The sequence below is a fragment of the Haemaphysalis longicornis genome, unplaced genomic scaffold, assembly GCF_048455015.1.
Source record: "Haemaphysalis longicornis isolate Haplotype H1 unplaced genomic scaffold, Haemaphysalis longicornis Haplotype H1 scaffold_11, whole genome shotgun sequence".
Lineage (NCBI taxonomy): Eukaryota > Metazoa > Arthropoda > Arachnida > Ixodida > Ixodidae > Haemaphysalis > Haemaphysalis longicornis.
Window position 1 is genome coordinate 26,234,409 of NW_027526214.1, and position 17,488 is coordinate 26,251,896.

Sequence of the window (17,488 nt, forward strand, 5' to 3'; positions counted from 1 at the left end):
TGTAAAACTTAACAGTGATACACTTCGATAATTGCTGTTTCACCTACGTTCACCTACATGATTGAACGTGTTCTCTCGTTCCTCAAATGGTGCTTCTTCAATATGTGGTGAACCATGAGGGCGCGCGTCTCAACCCCGGGAACCGGTGGCCCTATGATCATTTCCTACACCAACGAAAACACGGGCTGTGCGTCCTTTGTTCGGTCTTCGCGCCTGCTGTCGACGTTTTCTTGACATTTCTGGCAAAACCAAGGAGGCCTTGACTTCTATGGCTCTGAACACCACAATGTCCGCTTGGACCGGGGAGCAGTCCCCGGGTTTAGAGGAGCCCAAGACGCGTGGGTAGCGCACATATAAACTTGTGCACTTTGAGAAGGAGGCCTAGGCGGACAGCCACAGTGACGCAAGCAACATTTGTCTTGGTGCCATCTTAGTACAATTGCTGGATGGCGTCACTGCTGGATGGCAGTGGGCATGGGATGGCAGCAGCGACAATGGTCGCTAAAACCCACTTCTGTCTTTTCACCCTGTTGGCCCTCGTCATCGGAACATGCATCCCTGTCTGCGTGGATCCTGCGGCGCACGTACCCAAGTCCGACACATGCCGTCTTCCGGAGGCTTGCAGCGATATCGGCGCTGATTTCCTGGAACCCCCTCACCCACTGTGTGATGCGACATGGGAGCGTTTGAAGAAGGCCGCAACGACATCGACAGCGACAACGGTGGAGTACATAAGCTCGTCCTCGAAGCATCACCCTTTCAGTGGGCATGCGATGGCAGCATCGACAATGGTCGCTAAAAACCCCTTCTGTCTTTTCACCCAGTTGTCCCTCGTCATCAGAACGTGCATCCCTGTCTGTGTGGATTCTGCGGCGCACGTACCCAAGTCCGACACGTGCCCTCTTCCGGAGGCTTGCAGCGATATCGGCGCTGATTTCCTGAAACCCCCTCACCCACTGTGTGATGCGCCATCGGAGCATTTGAGGAAGGGCGCAATGACATCGACAGCGACAACGGTGGACTACATAAGCTCGTCCTCGAAGCATCACCCTTTCAGTGGGCATGGGATGGCAGCAGCGAGAATGGTCGCTAAAAACCACTTCTGTCTTTTCACCCAGGTTGGTGGTTATTCTATTCACTGTAGAAGATGTAAAAACGTATGTTTGCTGCTATTCCCATGCCCAAACGTTTTATGGTTACTGCTGGTGAATGTGTACATGTTGTGAAATTGCTTTTGTTAGGAGGTGACGTTGAACTGAATCCTGGTCCTCCAAAACCAGACCCCAAAGTGCAGGATAATGAAGTCCTTTTAGCTATAGGTCCCTAACGGAGCACCTTGATGAGCGGCATGACAATCTTCTGGCATCCATTGAAGACGACAAAAATAACCAAAAAGTTCTTGATAACAAAGTGTCCGACTTAACAACACGTCTAGCAAATCTTAAAGAAAAGGTGAATGCTTTTGAAAATGTCTCCGAGGAATCGCGTTTAGATTGTTCGGTTGCATCAGCGATTCGTACTGAGAATGCTGCTCTGCGATCCCGACTTGACGACTACGAAGACCGATCACGACGAGACAACTTAATCTTCCACGGAATTAGTGATACCGCAGCCGAAACATGGTCAGACACAGAGGAAAAGGTTAGGGCAATTCTTTCAAGTTCTTTTGCGATGCACCTCTCAGACGACGCGATATCCAGGGGCTTTTTTAGCAGAGAAGTGCCTCCCGGTTGTTGTACGGTTTGCGTCATTCAAAGTTAGAGATACCATCTTTTCGAAAAAAGCAAAGTTCCGCAATACCATCATTAACATTAATGGAGACTTCTGCAAAGCCACACCGACAGCCAGGAAAAAAAACTGACTGATTTCGGTAAAGCCAGCGGTCAAAAGTATTCATAAAATATAACAAGGTTGTTATTAACAAGAAAAGCAATGTGTACTGCCGAGTCACCGACAGTGTGTTGCCTGTTGATCCAGTTGACGATAACAACAAAAACGACACTAACCTAAGCCCTGCTAGCTCGTCGCTCCAATCGTCTTCGTTGCAAAAAACAAATCCACGACGTGGTACTGTCAAACACAATTGTTCCTTTCTGCTTAGTAGTGTGAGAAGTGTAATGGGCAAGCGAGACGCTCTGTCATCTCTGATTGACACCTGTCTTGCAGACGTCGTCGTAGTGACAGAGACATGGCTTTCCGTGAATGTTGACAGCTCTGAAATTCTAAATTGCGAAAACAAATACAAGTTTTATCGATGCGACCGTGGATTCCGTTCCGGAGGCGGAGTTCTCATAGCTGTTGCAGCCGATCTGGTGTCATCGAACGTAGGTCTCGCCTGCCCTCTAGAATTCGCGTGCGTTAGTATTCGTTTACGCAATAAAGACGCCCTCGTTTGTGCGTGCTATCGGCCTCCTAATGTTCCTGCTGGTTTTTCTTCAGATTTGTACGATGCCCTTAACATGCTTCATGTTAGGTTTCCGGCCTCGCATATTATTCTTTTAGGCAATTTTAATTTCCCTGACATCCATTGGAACTTGCCTTGTACCACACCTGGCTCCAGTATTTCCGAGTCCACCTCTTTCATTAATACATGCTTACAGTTTAACCTTAGCCAGTAGGTTAACACCCCAACCCGTGTCACTTCTACTAGTTCTACCATATTAGATTTGGTGTTCACAAATAAACCTGATCTCATCCAGTCTCTGTCAGTCGTACCAGGTCTCAGCGATCACTCAGCCATTCCCGTTCTTGTACCGAACACGCCGTCCAAAATTAGTAAAAATACAAAACTATTCAGAGACTACGGACGAGCTGACTACACGTAATAATTGCTTAACTGAAGACATTTTCACACGACTTTTTCTCTAGCTTTTCTGAACACTCGGTAAACGAAAAGTGGCTATGTTTTAAAGCAAAATCGCGGAACTTACCGACCCCTTCATACCGCTCCGTAAAATAAACGATAACAATCGGTCTGCTTGGTTAACGCCAACTTTAAGGCGGCTACCTAACAAAAAGAAGCGCATCTTTCGAAGTGCAAAGCTTTAACAGGTCATCTGTTGGGGCTAGTTGGTTATGCATATCTTGAATGGAAAGCGCTTAAACTTTGACTGGCAAACAAGGACGAGAAAAACTACAACCCAGGACGAAGCGCTTCGTCCTGTGTTGTAGTGTTTCTCGTCCTTGTTTGCCAGTCAAAGTTTAAGCGCTTTCCATTCAAGAAGTGCAAAGCTCTCGGGCAACATAAAAAGATTGGATGATTATCGCCGTGTAGCCGACAAGTACGCACGCGCACTCCCACTTGCCAAGCACTCTTATTTTGAACAAACGTTGCCTTCCTTGTTAGTAACTAAACCTCGTAGATTCTGGCAGGTGATCGGTGGAAATAACAAGAAAAAATTGACCTAGTTTCTGGGAGCGAATCATGCATTCCAAGAGAAAATTGTTGCCTAGCTCTTTACAGTGTATTCGCAATATCATTTGTAAACGTGGCGCCTACCTCTGTTACTAACTTGTCTACTCACAACTATGATCGAATGGAGCCAGTACACATTAATTGGGAGGGCATAAGGAAATTATTTCAAAATCTCAAGCCTTCTTCTTCCCCCGTAGAAGATGGAATTAACCCCAAGTTTCTAAAAAACACCGCATTGTTTCGTCCTTAATACTGTCCAGAATTTTTTCAGTCTTTGGAATGAAGTACCCTGCCAAACGACTGGAAATTGCGGAAGGTAATTCCGCTTCACAAGTCAGGTAACACCAACGACCCCCACAATTATAGGCCCATCTCACTAACTAGTGTGCCATGTGCGCTATTAGAACACGTCATTTACTGCAACTTAGTCAACTTTCTTGAGAGTAATTCTTTTTTTACCAACATTCAGCATGGTTTTAGAAAAAATTACTCCTCTGAAACCCAGCTTTTATGGTTTACTAATGATTTGTTCTCTGCTATTGATTGTGGTGCTGTTATTGATTGTGTATTTGTTGACTTTTCTAAAGCATTTGACACAGTTTGTCACGAATTACTACTTTAAAGTGCAGTAAACTAAGTCTTGACCCACACATCATAAAATGGATCGAATGCTTCTTACATAACCACGAGCAATTTGTGGCTGCTAATGAATGTAATAACTTTCCTCCTACTGTCGTAACCTCGGGTGTGCCCCAAGGCTTTGTTTTGGGTCCCTTACTTTTTTTATATATATGAATGACTTGCCTCGTAACATTTCCTCTTCCATTAGGTTATTTGCCGACGATTGTGTTATTTACCGTGAAATTTCGTGCTCTAATGATACTGACACCCTGCAATCTGACCTGGATAATATTTCTTCGTGGTGCAATACTTGGCTAAAGAAAATTAACACAAATAAATGCAAATCAATGAGGATAACTTGTAATCCGTCAGAAGTTGCGCCCTCCTCGTACCTACTTAACAACACCCCCCTAAGCAACGTTTCTTCTTACAAGTACCTCGGTGTTAACGTCTCTAACAACCAGTCATGGCAGGTTCACGTTGATTACATAACATGCAACGCTAACCGAACTCTTGGCTATTTACGTCAAAATTTTTCTCTTGCTCCAATTAACCTAAAGCTTCTTCTGTATAAAACATTAGTGCGGCCTCGAATATGCGTCGTCTATCTGGGATCCTCATATTCACATGCTCATAGACACATTGAATCCATTCAGAATCGCTCAGCACGTTTCATATCGTCTAATTACTCTCGAACTGCAAGTGTCACATTAATGAAGGCTCATCTCAATTTGTCTAACCCCTCAATACGACGCAAAAATTCACGTCTTTGCCTCTTTCATAAGATCTATCACACTGACTGAACCCTCTCAGATTCACTGTTTTTTCCACCAGCTAACTATCAGGACGCAATGATCATCGATACAAGGTTGGCGTTCCCTTCTGCCATACGAACCAGCACTTCAACTCTTTCATCCCTAAAACATGTACTGACTGGAACCACCTTCGCGCATCGATCGTTTCAATCACAGACGCCAACACGTTCAAATCAATCATTTCTGAGAGTGCATTGCAATTTGTTCTAATCCTGCTGTTTTGTTTTACTTTATGTTTGATGTTTGTTGGCCCACTCCTCTGTGTAATGCGCAGTGCCTTGAGAGTAAATAAATGAAATGAAATGAAAAAGAGTGATTGCATACAGACGCCGTACTCTGTCAGGAGTGGAGAGTACCCACTGAGCGATGAAGCAGTGCTCGGGTGTTATAAAGCAGGTCCCAAGTTCTATACCACTTATTCGGACTACTAGTCCACGTCGTAAGCGACCATCACTGCTCGTGCTAGCTGGCAAGACTCCGAGGCTGTTCAAGATAGCTTGCGCGGTTAATCGAACAATTGTTGAGCTACAGGAGCTTGAAATGACTGCCCTCTACAAATCCAGAAAGTGGCACAATGACGCTGACAGTTCCTCATGAGTTCTCTTGAACGGAATCATGTTTAGCCGGAGAAGGCAATGGCGTTCCATGGTGCTTCGGAGGTATAGATTTTGCCCGAAGACATAGACCTGAACCCGCGCTTTAACAACTCTTTCTTTACATAGAAGGGTGAATCTCGAATTTTCCAAACTTCTTTAGGAGCTCTATTACATCGTTCGTGGTGTGTCATGGTATGCTCTTAAAAGGCTTCTACTCCGCTTGCACTTCCCACCTCATTGAAATGCAAAAATGCCTGCGCCATAAGGTTCTGTATCCTTCTTATATTATACTCTCGACCGACCATCTATCTTTCAGTCGCGCTTTAGCCGGCATCCCCTGGAGTTAACTCTATCTGTAATTTGCAGCAGCATTAACAAAGTGTGTCACAATGTGGCGTGTATGTTTTCGGCAAAACTATTTTCACACTATGCAAGCTCGCTTCTTTCAGCTGATCGATTAACCAGAACCCACCGTTTCAGAATTTGAAAATGAATTCGATGAATACGATATGCCGAATGCCTCTTTACTGAATGTAAACAAATGCATAGTGGCCACTACCAACTAGCTCACACAATATTTTGAAGCAAAAGCACAACCCAGGGGAACACAAAAACAGATTGCGATATTTTTTTCTCCGCGAATATTTGCTACGCTATCGATGCCCAGCAGTTGTCAATTCCGACAGTCGTCATAACCCATCCACACAGACCCGCGCCGAATAAGTGGGGTAACTTATTAAACAAATTGGCTGAACTATCGACTCAATAAGAGCATCGCAGACATGATTTCGGTGTTTCTAAACGTGGAATACTATAACAAGGAAGACATATTCATTTACATTGTATTCACACGCAGAACCTATATGTAGGAAACAACAGGCTAGTTCACAGCCGAGAACTCACCACTATGCTATCTGTCATGCTTCTAGCAAATAAAACTAAAGTACTTTCTACAGACGCCAGAGAATTCATTAGCTGCTCTGAAGCGCAATGTCCAATGTGCCACAAACCTTCAGTCAACGTGCAAGGATATTACAACGCCACTGAGAGATGCTGTACCAGTGAGAAAGGAAGTTCGGATATGGAAGCCTGTTCACCTTCACTCCCAATGCAAAGAACGTTTATGGGCTTACTTCGGTACCTGCGCATATATGGGTGCATGAGGCAATGTCACCAAATAAGATATATCCGTAAAAACTGTCCATCTCGCTGAAGGATTCTTCCGGACGTGATTAGCGCGGCTAGATTGAAGCCGTACTATTAGCCTTGAGTTACACTAGTACCAAGAGCGACGAAATTATCACGACGAGGGAGAAACATCGAGTGCTCCTCGTTCTTTGAAGGGAATGTATAGCAACTCTCTTTTGTTTATTATTTTTATTTCTGTCCTTTTTTTCTTTGATCTTTCTCTTTTTGTGCATCGAGACAATGCAACTTGAGGAGGGGCGCGTGCCACTCTAAAAACACCAATAAGGTGCAGGGGCGTGCGTCAAAACTTAGGAAGGCCGCTTGTGTAACAGAGCAGCCTGACTTTTCTGAAAAGAAGAGCTGTCTTCAGGGTTCTTTCCATTGTGCATTTCGTAGCTTGCAATAAAAGACCGGCGTTGTCCTTAGGTTGCTCTTTCCTCTGCTTGTACAACATCAAGAGCTTCCATTTACTTATGTGAGTCTGCATTGTGCAAATTGTATCTAGTTAATCCATAGTGATAAAAATTGAAGCCTACTATTTGCCCTATATGCCAGCCAAATCTGTACTTGTATTAAAACAATCTGACATGGTGACGTTTCACTATACGCCGAATGCAATCTTCTACCTGAGTGGTCGCCGATTCGTTATAATTGAAGCGCCATTCACCAAAATACCATCTTCATTTTTTGCTTTCTTTTGTATTCTGCAGATATATGTGTCCCTACAGCCTTATCATACAATGTTTTACTTCCTTGCACCTCGTAACAACTGCAAATGAAATATAGAGCTAGGTTGAGAAATTCACCTATATAATAAATTCATTGCTGTTTCCCAACAAGCTTACAAACACTCTAACTTTATTTCATTTTTAAATTACAAACACGGTCCAGAGAAAAAAACTAGCGACTCAGCACTGTTAAGGGTGCTTTCCATCTTTAGCAGGGTGCACAAAGAAAAAGTTCTGACGTGCATGAACATCGGATTATGGGTGTGTAAAATATCCAACAAAAACATTGGCAATTAGAGATAAAATACAACCCTGAGTTCATAATGAAGTGCAGTAATAAACACCTTTAGTAACCAATTACTGAACACGGTGATCCGAAAATTATTGCAAGGTTTCCGTAGCACAAAACTAACACCCTAAGCATTTGGCCGCAATTGTGCCTGAAAACTGCAGAGATGAATAGCTTTAGTGCGCTATTTTTATACAAACAATGAAAGCCATAGTGGAATAGTCTGTACACCAGTGCAATGTTATAGTGTCAATCCACACGCCTAGCAGATGCATCATATCATTTATTTTCAATCGTTGGTGGTATTTATCGGTAACGTAATTACTGCGGAACACAGGCGACTGCACCATTGGCCTATAGGTGAAAAGAATTTGGTAACCCTGTAAAGTCCAACGTGTCATATAAGATACACCATCTTCCAATTTTCTTTATTCGCATGTAGGACGCCTTTCGACGGCCAAGAAATTTTCAGTGCATCATTTCTGAAGCCTCGTAAGCATTTCAAAAAACCGGTAGCATATTGACTGGCCGCATGGAGTCCAGAATAGTTGTCAAGAAGAATGCCTCAGTTTTACGAGCTCCCGGTGCGTCTACACCTACTTTCAAAGGGATAATGATACGCTTTTTATGCCTATAATACATTTAAACCAGCTTTAGAAATAGTATACATATACATACATAAAAATGGGTGTATGTTACATTAGATACGAATAATATATATGTTGGTATATGTATATACTTCTTTTGTGTGCGTTTATGATACATAATATATTGTACAACTACAGAAGAAACACAACTTTTCTTTGTGATTCTTTATTGTTTGAGTCCCAAAATATATTGTCACAAAAGAACAAAATTTTAACTTTTGATTTTATTGTTTAAGCATTCCAGGGTTAAAAGGGTTAAAAAATAGAGCCTAATACAACAAAACCTTGGTTTTAATAAATAGAATATGCCGGCTACGCGAAATATTTCTGACAATATTAGCATGTGTGCAACAAATATTGCTCTACCTGGGCATTAACTGCCAGTGTAATATTGACACCATGGGATTTGAATGGATCCACGTAGCCGATAGGACTGCCCCTAGGCTATAAAGAGGTACAGTTTAATACAGGTTTTCCTTAATGCAGACAAAAATGCTGCGTTAATTTTTAACGTGTTGCTTTCTAATAATATCGATGATGACCTGAAACCAATTAATTAACGCACGTAGTTTGCTGGGTCCGTCAAAAATTGTAAATTTCACAGAAAAAAATAGGGTGGGGTCATATGCGCTTATAAGGTATATTCTTTCAGGACTGACTGAAAATATCAGTTACCTATATATATCAGAAAGAAGCGGCAGAAAAAGGCTGCCTTACGGGGCCCCAGTTTATATGTTGATAGTTTTTAATTGGTCGTGTTTTATCAGCATGCATTGGGATTTCGCCCAGACGTACGGAATATTTAGGCTGAGAGAACGCTAGCGTGCACCCGGTTCAGTCACATGTGATTCACACGGCTGAAAATAAACTTGTCATGCTTGTTATAAGTGTTATAGCACCAGCATTACTTTATATTTACAATTACGGCATATAATAGAAAGAAGAGGAGGAAGTCAGTTCGGCTTGCTGGTTGCTGTAGGTGCCCTCTAATTTCTTCTCTTTTCGTGCTTCCCCGTGTTCAGCACCAGTTCTCGACCACGCCCGTGATGGCGCCTTCAGATCGCTCGGGGACGCCCCGTCGGCGAAAACCCAGCGTAAAACGGCTTGCTGAAACCAGCCAGTGCACCCTGCTGTTCGGTATGGTGCCGTCGATGCCTGCCCTCTAAGCCGCCGTGATGGAATCTCTAGGCCAGGTCATTGTCACTACCTCTGGACCGAATGAGCCACCTTCAGCTGTGTCGTCCGAAGTATCTGCCTCAGCAATAACCCCACATAGCCCACCGACCCCCAAAAGCGTGCGATCGAGTGAACTCCACATAATTATGATGTTCGTGATCCCAAAGTGAAAAAAATGGATCAGACATTCACTGTTGTATATTATAAGAAGACGGGAACCACGGAAGTCTCAATCGTGTTTCGACTGGCAGAAGCAGGTTGCAGTCCCTGGAGAGCCAACCCTAACATCGTCGACGCGGAGGTTGTGGCCGCGGCTGAAGAAAAGGTTCTAAGTCATCGCTTCAACAAGGATGTAAGCCTTGTTGTCACCGTGCCTTCTAGTCGGCGGCCAACCGTCTCCTCCAGGTGTGAACACTTGCTGGGATTGCAGTTGGCTCTCTCGTTCTCCAATCCTACATGGCTACCTACGGAAGGATTCAAGCCATTCCTTTATGATACACGAATGAGGAACTTGCAAATTACTACGTCACCAAGGTGTCCTATCTGCTTGCAGGCAAGTCTCCTATTCGCGTAATTTGAACGGTGTTGTTGCTAAAACCCGCTGGTGTTCCCCCATCCTTGAATTCAAGGCGAGTACATGAGTTCCTCCAACAGTATTTCTCGGCGTCTCCAGCTTTCCCGTTACAGAATACATGGGTACAGCCATGCAGTGTTTGAAATTCCAGAAGGATTGCATATGTCGCTAAAAATTGCAGAGGTCCAATGCGATGCAAAGTTTTTGCTAGGTCTCACTCGCACAATGGCTGCAACTCACGGGCACAACCACGATGCGCTCACTGTAGTGGCTTACATCCTGCGTAATTTGGGTCTTGCATAAAGAAAAAGGCCGCAACTCTTCTCGCAATGTGGGGCAAATTCAGGACAAAGTTCGTAGTCGGCGACAACCGTCGCCAATCCTAGACTTCGTCTTTACAACGGTGTTGCACTCATTGCATGATCCACACACTCAGAGTAGCGCGCTTTCGAACAAGTCTTATGCAGGAGTCGTCCTGAAACAGCCACGTACAAAAATTAAACATTTTCTTCTGATGCTCGTTCTAAGGACACATCCTCTCCCACAAAACGGCGCCTCATGAGGACCATGATAAAACAGCAAAGTTCAGTTCGGGGATCTCTTTTGTTAAAAAAACTATAACATCTACCATTCGGAACGTTTTAACGGCGCAAACGGATGTATATAGGTGTCCGCGACAACATCTAGGCTGCAACAGTGGCCGTGCCACCTGGTCACAACAAAGAATACGTCTGCGCTACGACTCTACACAACCATTTACGCTCATTGGTGCTTACCTGGAGCCAGGGACTGCCTTTGATGCCTTCACTCTCGAAAGTATCATCGTCAGCACACCCGCGCCTCACAAAATCGGCGGTGATTTTAACGCACACAATGAAGTTTGGGGGAGTGCTTCTACGCATTTTTGCGGAGCTAGTCTCACCGACCTGATGGTAAAACGTTCTATTGAATCGCTCAATGACGGCAGTGCGACGTTCTGAAAAAGCTAAAGGTCACCAGCTACATTGATATTTTGTTCGTGTCAGCCCATTTCATCCGAAAATATGCTTGGTGTACAGACTTCGAAACAAAAAGGAGTGAGCACTACCCGATTCTTATATCCTCTTCAATTGCAGCTATGTTTACGGTTGAAATAAAACTTCAATGAAGGACTTGAAAAGCTACAGGGCGTCTTTAGCCCTCCGAATTACAGAAGCCACTCCGCATGACGACCTTATACGAACTCTAACCCTCTGCCTTGAGGAATCTTACCAACCCATGATCAAACGCCTCAATGTGAACACCGACCAAGACTACGAAAGATTAAGAGCCATTCCCCGGCGGGCAGGACAAAATGCACGACGCATAAAGAATTAAAAGACATACGAGAGGCGCGAAAAGCGCGGAGGCCGGTGGGAAGTCACTTGGAATAGTGGAGGAGGCAGCGGTGGCGGTATTTCTGCTCAAAAATAGAGGTCCGGAAAACCCTGTCGCGCGTTTGGCGAGTTCTTAAGATAATACGCACCGATGTACAGCAGCTATATAAACCAGCGTTACCGTTGCACAACGGAATCTTCCTGAAAGAAGCAGCTGAAGAGTAGGCCCCTGTAGGCTCCTGCCCACAAGATCAGTTCATCTGGCATGCCCTAGAAGGGGCTCCCCCCAAGTACCGCCAGCTGCTTGCACCGTCATGGACCCCCCTTTTCCATGCAAGAACTCAACGCAGCCATTTCCCGTGCAAACAAACGTTCTTTGCCTGGTCAAGACAAAATTTCCTATGAGGCCAATTAGCACCTGTCTAACCACTCTCGATTACGTCTCCTAGAATACAATTCAATTTGGCTAACTGGCACCGTACCTTCGGAATATAAACTTGCAAAGCTCATGGCCATCTTGAAGCCTGGAAAATCACCAACGAGGTATGATTCTTTTCGACCGATAGCTTGGCTAAGCTGTGTCGGTAAAACTACGAAAAAATGATATTCAGGAGAATGACCTTCAAAGTAAAAACATTATCCACCACAGATGAAAACTTTTGGCAGGAATAGAGAAGCCATCGACAAGCTAATGTCACTAATTTCGTGTCTAGAAGACGAATTGCATAGCGGAAACATTCCAACTCCAATATTTTTGGACATCAATTCGGCATTCGATTTGGTTTCCCATGATAAAAACCTAGCATCGCTAGCTGGTCTTGGCTTCGGGAAAACTTTACGCGTGGATATCAAGCTACCTACACGGGTGAGAACTCTTCACGTGCACTCCGGAAGGCCCAAAGTCCTACTACGCCTACAAAAAAAGTGGTGTCTTAAGGGGCTGTCTTGAGACCTCTGCTGTTCAAACTGATGCTCATACAACTAAAGCGAGCCCTCCCGCATGGCGTATATGTTACACTCTATGCGGACGACATCGGCATTTGCAGTGCAGCGAGATCAAGCCGAACCACCAAGCAAGCTCTCGCGTACATACAGGCCTTCCTTTCAGCCTTAGGACTTCATCTATCCTCTGAGGAAAGTGTTTCAATGGCTTTTCCTAGAAAGAATATGAAACAGCATCCAGTTCCTAGGAGGCTCTACCCTGCAGTGTGTACGCAATCAAAGATTCCTGAGAGTCCTAATGCACCGTAGTCGCTGTTGGGCTGCGGAGGTTAAAAGGTTCTGTACGCTAATATCGGCGATAGAAAAGATCCTCGGGTATGTTGCCAGTAGTCGATCGGGCAATGACTGTCGCTCTATTTTACTCTTCAGTAAAGCCTATATCGACAGCGTACTGCGCTGCAGTCTCCCTCTCCTCCAAAATATGTCACCCACAAGCAAAACGCAGCTAGATGCAGCAAGAAACAATTGCCTTCGTATTTGACTTGGACTTCCCACAGGGTCCCCGTGCTTGGGTACTCTTGTTGAAGCTGGCTGTCTGCCCGTGGACGTGATTAGGTTCCAAGAAACCATGCGGATGCATCTGCGACATTGGATGCACGCCAATGCCCATACAACAACGCGCATGACAGAATGTGGCAACTCAATCTTTGAGGAACATTGAAGACCTTTCATCTTTCCATTTCCTCGCAGGCACCAAATTCAATGCCGTCTTATTTGGAACCCTACACCCTTTCGGCATTCCAAATTAGAGGCACCATCTTGGGTATTGCCTCTAAAGAGAATATGCCTCAAAGCGACTTGTTACAGTTGACACTCGGCCACATTAGCCGGCTATACGAAGGCACAAACCAAATTTTTACTGACGGCATTAGTACATTTGATTTTAGTTCTTCTGGGACCTTGATCTCGTCCACTGGACAGATGTTGTCTCATTGCCTTCACCGGGCAACGTCATCAGTGTCAGCCGAGCTTGACGCCATCACGAAACCCATCCGGTACATTTTCCGCCACCCACCGGGGCAATCGACCATCTTCACCGATTCCAAGGCAGCCCTGCAAAGTCTACTGCGCAACGACTACTTCAGCATTAACGATTACGCCTCTCGCGAAATAACTTGCATGGCCTGGCCAAAGACCTTGGGCACCAAGTGACAATTCAGTGGCTTCCAGGCCACTTTGGTGTTCCAGGGGACACGAAGGCAGATGAAGCAGCTTGCAGGGGCCTTCAAATGCACAAAATCAGGAAGGTCTTCTTCACTAAGCATGATGCCGCAGCTATGAAGAAGTGATTTATTTTAGTAGAGCCAAACCATCTTTGGTCTCTTCTAGAGCACCATTACGCCTTTTCGCGCTACGTCGTCCCCGAGCTCAGCATTAAGCTGCCAAAGCGACTTCCGCGCCCATTGGAAACTCTATACCACCGATTACGCCTCAAAACAGCGCTCACAAAAGCGTACCTGTTTCAAATTGGTGCAACCTCGAGTCCATGCTGTGATAACTGCGGATCGCAGGAAATTGGAAAACACCTACTGTTATAGTGCCGCGCTTACATTGTCGCAGTTGCCGTTTGGAGCAGGAGATCGAGCACCTACGGCCAGGACCATTCAGCTGAAAAGTACTCCTCGGTCCATGCCCCCCCCCCCTTCATCTAGCCGCAAAGCACTAGTGGTGTTATTTGAATACCTGGATGAGATTATTGTCACTGAACTGATTTGACATACTACGCTGATCATGATGTTTATCGAACTCTTCACACAAACGCCACAATGTCTGCTTTTTTTCTTAGTTTTTTTCTCCACGCCGTTCTGTCGTGTTATCTCTAGGGCCTTTTCTACCCTCCTCTACCCATTTCCCCGTGATGTAGAATGTCAGTGTAGAGATTCTGGAAAACCTGTTGGCGTTCCTTTTTAATAAATTGCATTCTCTGTTCCTCTCTCTCTCTTTTCTTTAGTCATATCATATGGGTTCATTCATCAACAAATGCACTTAAAGATCCTCCTGGAATTCTTCAAAAAAGACATAGAGAATCTTTTTTTTAACTACTGACATATTTAATACTTTGTATTTTCTGCATCTTTACACATTTTTTTCTTGTTTGAAGATTTTTTCACCTATAAAATTTTCCACCATCGTCACCTGGGACGTCCTTTTACATACCAAACATCTTCTCGTCTGACTAGGGAAATTTTTACTGAGTGTGAGAAGGGTCAGGAAACTGGCGTTAAGTCCACTATACGGTGCTTGGAAATCGATGTAAATTCCCCATCAAGATTCACGGCTCGCTCTTAAGGGGCAAGCTAAAACTAGTAGGCTAAAAAAAGGCCTCCCCCAACAAAAACACAAACGGTAACTCTCAAGGAGGATTGCTCGTCTATATCGAGATTTACAAAATTACTTTTTTAAACTTCTTGGCTAAATATGGTAGGGTATATGCGAGACTATTACAGCAAATTTCGATACGTGAAAAAACTGGAACGTCCTCCCTATCAAACTGACCCGAGTACCAGTCAAGCAGCAGAAGCCATACCCATAGGAAACCGAAGTCGCAACTTCGAAAAAACAGAGCAACACATTGTGGTTCATCAGTAAGAGATATGTACAAAAGAGCCCACTGCTCCAACTCCCCTCAGATAGAGCCAACTGCGACGGTGAATTTGATGCCACTATAGCTGAGGCCCAGGTATGGACGGCCATACAGCGGCTGAATACTAGGTAGGACCCTGGACTAGACATATTAACTAATACATTTTATATAAACTAGGTGATTTATCGGTGGCGGATTTCACGCAACTTTTCAATGAGGTCTGGAAGTGAGTCCCTTCTTCCGAACGTTGCCATACCGCAAAAACAGTCCGCATTCCTAAACCCTGTGAACGAGCACATGGAGATTACCTTCTACACGCCTCCACGACATCGTATTCGGGTAACGTCTTTGAATACGTTATTCTTTCGACAGTAACTATTTCTCTCAACAGATACGTCTTTTTACACCTGCATGTTTGCCTTTCGCTATAACTTGTTCGCTCAGATTGTTGCGGTTCAACTACCGTATCATAATGCCTCCTCAACCAAACGGCCATGAGAACGCTTCAACACCTGCTCCGAGCCACCCTTCGCACCATAAGCGGACTACCAAAACATACTCGGCGGGAGAACTTGCAAGCTGCAGTTGCTCTTCCCCCACTGGAAAATATAATTAAAGAGCAAGTGAATGAATCCCTTCATAAGCGCACATTAACTCATCAAGGTGCGCTATCATTGCCTGGGATAATATCAAGCCGCCTGAACCCCCTCACATCCCATCGGCTCTCGCTCCATGGAGCCGCCCTTCTGTCACGGACTCTACGGCCACCCATTCTGTCCCGCGCAACGCCCGCACCGTCCACGCTGCCCGCATCAGCGCTCTCCGAAACAGTAAACTCCCCAACGAAATTGACATTTACACCGACGCGAGCATTTCTCCACTGCTAAATGGCACCGCATGGGCTTTTCCTGACCTCCCTTCCATCCAAGACAAACGATCCCATAATATTTTATGTGCTACCATCCTCGAAGCGGAACTCCATGCTATTGTTCAAGCCATACACTACCTCATGTTTGACTTTCACTCCCCTGTGCCTTCCCAGATACGCATCCTGACAGACTCTTTCGAAGCCCTACAGACTCTAAAATGTTATGCGTCGACCAATACCATCGCCAACAAAATCATTCATCAAATCTCTATCCTGAAATCTAGCGGTATTCATGTTCGCATCGACTTGGCACCTGCACACGAGGAGTCATCACCGGGGAACCAGGCAGCCCACTCGGCTTCGCGGGTGTGTATAACCCCTAGTCCTCCGCTGCTACCCGACTTGGCTTCTCCACCTACTGAGACATTACCACCAGCGATACAGCTTCTACGTTAAAAAACAAAAAAAGACCGCTTCAAGGCCCTCACTCCAACCGGATTTTTATCCGCCCTGCCCCCGCTCCTAAGATCAGCCGAAATTTTCATAAACAAATATTTTGCTAATGCTAGCCTTACCCCTGAGACCTTCCGTGAATGCTACACCCCGTCTCTACCACCTCGATGTCACTTCTGGCCTCCCCCACTCCCGCCAATCTCCAGCACCTAATTTGGCACTGCCCGCAGTTCGCGCGCAACAGAACCTTCAAGCCTCCTCCAAATACAGCCTCTCTTTACATCGACCCTCGTACACTGGGACCCTTCATGCTGGCTTCAATTGCACACTTTTCCCTAAAAAGCGGTCTAGCGCGAGCAGTCTAGAGTCATGAGCTGGCTCTCCTCACCCCACGTGGCCTATTCAACATTCTTAAGGAGCCCACCTGTTTTGCTACTTCCCCTTCCCCCACTTGACGTAGAGTCTTCCTGCCACAATAAAGGCAACCTTTTCATCCTCCTCATAGTGCCTCTACATAGATATTTCGGGCGAAATATACCGGTCGGCCTACAGGGCTGTTTATTATTATGGGTGTATGCCAATAAGTACACAGAACAAGAAGTCTTGGCATGCACCTACGAGCCCAGAGAGAAAAGTGCGAAAAATACGAGGTCCAAGCTCGCTTGTTAAAACTGTGGCATCACCAGTGATGGCGCGCGCAAGTTCGGCCTGTGTGTAAACACTTTTTCTTTCCTTACTTGAGATCATCGCTGCAATATTATTCACCCGACTCTAGCTCCGGTGCGGACAGGCAAGCCTCATCTGTGTTTGGACCTTGTATGATCATTGGACACTATATCTGCAGTTCAATACCAAGAAATGGGGAATAGTGGAGGATGTGAAGAAGAAGCCGAGGAAAGGTGGCACCCTTTGGTATCTGAGCCTACTTGCGCTGAGCACCAGAGATGATGTGTCTTCGGTTCCTCGCTTCAATTTTCTGCTTCACCTTTCGGGGTTCGGCCAAGGGTGTTGTCTTTCGGGTTATTTTTACTGTGCCTTATTTGAAATTTTCTAACCTGAAGCTTCCCCTAAATTGCAGGCTCGGGAAACAGGCGAGCTGATGTCGTTCAGCTCTCCCGGCCAGGAGCCATCGCCCTGGTCGGCTTCTCTTTCAGCGCAGGAGCTGCCTCTGAATTTC

The 17,488-nt window shown here is 45.2% G+C and overlaps 1 pseudogene; it reads left to right on the forward strand.

The window, feature by feature from the left end:
* The first annotated feature begins 995 nt into the window (after positions 1-995).
* Positions 996-9,465, forward strand: LOC144160608 (uncharacterized; annotated as a pseudogene).
* Positions 9,466-17,488: the final 8,023 nt, after the last annotated feature.